The sequence below is a fragment of the Rhinopithecus bieti genome, unplaced genomic scaffold (genome assembly GCF_001698545.2).
Source record: "Rhinopithecus bieti isolate Rb0 unplaced genomic scaffold, ASM169854v2 scaffold_1599, whole genome shotgun sequence".
NCBI lineage: Eukaryota > Metazoa > Chordata > Mammalia > Primates > Cercopithecidae > Rhinopithecus > Rhinopithecus bieti.
Genome location: NW_016804139.1, coordinates 6,330,265 through 6,334,860, shown reverse-complemented (window position 1 = coordinate 6,334,860; position 4,596 = coordinate 6,330,265).

Sequence of the window (4,596 nt, the reverse complement as noted above, 5' to 3'; positions counted from 1 at the left end):
TTTTATTTATGTATTTATTTAATTTTATAATTATTTTATTTATTTATTTAAATTTTCATGAAATAATTCAGCAGAAAGTATAAAGCACATTTTGTAGATTTTAAAAAAACTGAAATTTGGGTCAAGGAGGGGGAAAGCCAACTGAGGATAGTAAAGCCAAAGTTCAAACTCCTTTCTACCTGATACGAATGATAGTGCCTTCTCTACTACTCAGTTCCGCCCAGAGGTATATTACTATGCCATTCAATATATTTACTTAATATACGGAGTTACAGTAATGGCGTTGCAGCCAGAAAGCTTGGCATAGCAGGTTGATGATGTTTCCTAAAAAGGTATGTTCACATCCTAACCCCATAAACTATGAATGTGATTATACTCAAAAATAAAATAGAGGAGTTCAGCAGATGTAATCACATGAAGGATTTTAATATGAAATCATCCTGGATTATCTGGGTGAACCCTATCCAATGGCATGTGTCCTTATAGGAGACAGAAGAACAGAAGATAAAGAGAGTCAAGGAGAAGGTCATATGAAGACAAGACAAGGACTGGAGTGATGCAGCTACAGGGAATATTGATGATGACCAGAAGCTAGAAGAAGCAAGGACGGATTCTCCCTAAAGCACCAAGGGCGCCTCTGTTAACACCTTCATTTCAGACTTCTGGTTTCCAAAGCTGTGAGAGAATAAGTTTCTGTTATTTTAAGCCACTGAATCATAGCAATTTGTTACCATAACCCTGGGAAACTGATATACCTGAATTTGCAACATAGTTGACAAACCTTTTTTTTTTTTTTTTTTTTTTTTTTTTTTTTTTTTTTTTTTTTTTTTTTTTTGCCATGTAACCTAGAGCAAAATGTTAAAACTCTCTGGGACTCAGTGCCTTCACTGATAAAATGGGAATAAAAAGAGCAATCTGGTTGCTTTAACAATTAAATGATTTAATAAATGCCAAGTATTCCTCCAAAATTTGTAACTATTTTATTATTTATTATCTTGTCAGCTAAACTTTAAAGTTTTTGAGAGTAAGATCTAAAATATGATTATCCTTACATTCTTACATATGAGCCTAGAATGATTCTCATTTAAATAGTTACCAAACTGAAATAGGGAAGAGCTAGGGCCAACCGACAAGTGAATCTGCTCCATCCCAGTTCTAGTAATATAAGGTATTAAGAAAATAGGTATTATTTTCAAACACACTTCAGTCATGGCTTAAACTTTTAAGAAAACAGCTCTCTGGCCCTTCAATAATGTTTGCTTTTTAGAAAATATAGGAGGTTAAATGTTAAGGAGACTATAATTTCAAATATAGGATTGATTTTAAGTGTTTTGAAAACAACTGAAAATTAAATATGGTTCCCTACCTCTAATTGCTTTAACCATCTCAGGATTATCAGTCTTTCACAAACCAAATTCAACATATTTTATTAACATTACTTCTCAGACGCTCACAAAATGTGTTGAGTGTAGCCGCCCTTCTCTCTGAGTGAACTTGAGCACAAGAACTTATTTTTCACAAACCAGTCAGAAGCAACCCCGGCTTGGAGGGCTGTGGTCATAGTGTGGATTACATCATCTGTTCATCTTGGCTCATCCTCATAATGTCTAGGTGTTTCTGCAGTGTCTTTTTGGCTAGAGTTTCTCATTTCATCTATTAAGATGCCTTCTTAGCAGTGAGTCTGCCACTGCCCTTCTGGGCTCCACCCAAGGAGCTTGTATCCAAACCCTTCTTGGCTGGTAAACAGGAACCCGGGGTAATAATTGTATCTGGCAGGAATCTACCAGCCTGAACAAGGGGGAGCTGCCTAACTGGATTAACAATCTCTGCTTCTGGTGAATTTTTCAATGAAACCAAATTGCCTAAATAATTATTACAGAAATACATCAGTTTCTCTATTTTACATTTCTATCATTACAAATGCACTTCTTTCTTTCCTTTCCTTTCTTTCTTTCTTTGTTTCTTTCTTTCTTTCTTTCTTTCTTTCTTTCTTTCTTTCTTTCTGTCTGTCTTTCTTTCTGTCTTTCTCTCTCTCTCTCTCTCTCTCTGTCTCTCTCTCTGTCTTTCTTTCTGTCTGTCTTTCTTCTTTCTTTCTTTCAGATGGAGTCTTGCTCTGTCACCCAGGATGGAGGGTAATGGCACAATCTTGGCTCACTGCAACCTCTGACTCCTGGGCTCAAGCGATTCTCCTGCTTCAGCCTCCTGAGTAGCTGGAATTACAAGCATGCACCACGGCATCCAGATACTTTTTGTATTTTTAATAGAGATAGGGTTTCACCATGTTGCCCAGGCTGATCTTGAACTCCTAACCTCAGGTGATCCACCTGCCTCAGCCTCCCAAAATGCTGGGATTAGAGGCATGAGCCACTGTGCCCGGCCACAAATCCACTTCTATGAAAGTACATATCAAGCAAGTACCAAAACATTTAGCATAGTGTCAGGTTATATGAGCATGTCTGGACACAAAATCTGAGTTCAAATTTTGGCAAAGCCGAATGGTATAAATAATTATGTCAAAAATACATCAATGTCTGTATTTTACATGTCTATCATTACAAATAGAAAGTACATATCAAGAAAGTACGAAGACATTCAGCCTGTATCAGCTATGTGATCATATCTGGACACAAAATCTGAGTTCAAATTTCAGCACCATCACGGGGAGGAAGAATGTAGACAAGTTGCTTGACCTCTCTGTTACACTTTTACTTTGTAAAATGGGTTAATAAGAGGACCCAAAACAGAGAGTTGTCATAAGGATCCAGTGAGTTGATGCATTGCTGCTGCATAAATAAGCAATCAGTAAGTATTAGCTATTATTTCAATAAATATTTATTTTGAAGGAAAGTTTAGAAAATGTGAGAGTTTATGTTTATTGGTTGAAGAAACGGGAAAGTTAGCCTTTTCGCAATGACTTGGTCTAGTTTTTCAAAATGGTTCACTTTAAATGGCATCCAGCCAGGGTTCCTAGATGGGGTGTTATAGACTGAATTGTGTCCTTCACCCCAATCACAGATATTTATGTTGAAGCTATAATTCCCAGTATGATGGTCTTTGCAGATAGGGACTTTAAACACGTAATTAAGCTTAAATGAGGTCCATGGTGGGTCTTCATCCAATATGCCAGGTGTCCTTATAAAAAGGGGAAGAGATATCAGAGATACCTGTGCATAGATCAAGGGACATGGGAAGGCATAGCAAGAAATCAGCCATCTCCAAGGCAAGTAGAGAAGGCTTAGAAGAAACTAAACCTGCCAGTACCTGCATCTTGTATTTCCAGCATCCAGAACTGTGAGAAAATGAATTTCTGTTTGGCTTAAACACCACCCAGCCTGTGGTATTTTGTTATGGCCGCTCTAGCTGACTAATACATGAGGTCCACAAAAAGGCATATAAATAGCACCCCTTTTTCTAACCACAGTTTGGAACCAAGTTTGATGTAATGTAAAGGAGTTGACTCTCTTACACATGCAAGGGTGGTGCACTCTAAGCTCCCTATCCTTTAGGTGTCATCTGGAATGACAGTCCCAATGAAAGATTGAGTCTGCAGAATACACACAAATGCCAGGTTAATATCTCCTGCTAATCTCAAGGCATCAGGAAGAAGCAAGGGAACAAAGCCACTACCCATGCCCACTCCATACTCAGAGTCTTCAATAGATTTTTCACCACAAGTGAGAAACATGAACGAATGACTGACGCCAACCAGGTCACTCTCAGCACCTCTGTAAAGGCCTCCATCTTCAGAAAAACTGCATGAATGAGTGAGGAGCACTGGAGAAGAGCTTCCTGACTCACACTGGAGTGGTCACATGGGGTCATCCCATGTAACTTCCCTGTATTTTATTTTGGAGGCAGGATCTTGTTCTGCTGCCCAGACTGGAGTACAGTGGTGTGATCATAGCTCACTGCAGCCTTGAACTAGGCTCAAGTGATCCTCCTGCCTTAGCCTCCCCAGGAGTTGCTGGGATTACAGGCATGAACCATCATACCTGGCCCAATACGACTTTCTAACGGTATTTCTCCTGGATGGGGAGAATGCAGTTAAAAAATGATTAAAACAAATGTTTTATCTAACTAATGGGCTAAAAGACATTTGAAATACAGTAGTAGATCATGAGCGTCTAGATGTAAGCCTTTGGCACTAATGGAAACAAAGAATTCTGCAGTTAGACATCCTGGATTTGAATTCTGGCTTTGCCGTTATTAGTCATGTGATCAACAAGTTATTTAACTTCTTTGAACCTCAGTTTTCTCAAACACAAAATAGTGCCTACCTTAAGGGATGATTAAGGTTTAAGTGAATAAATAAATACATTACTTAGAAGAGTGACTAATACACAATAAGCACTCAATATTATTAATAATAATTTTGTTCTTAAAATTGCTCCTTTTCCTTTATCGTCTCCAAAGTGACTAGCACATAGCAGATGTTCATGAACTATTTGATGGAGAAATGAAACAAAATTCTTTATCAATTACTTCAATATGGTGTTTCAAGGGCTTACTATAAGTATAATGAAATTAGTCTACAACAGGACAAACTTTCATAAATGTAGGCAAATGATAACTCAAATTTCATTCAGAAAGAAAGGA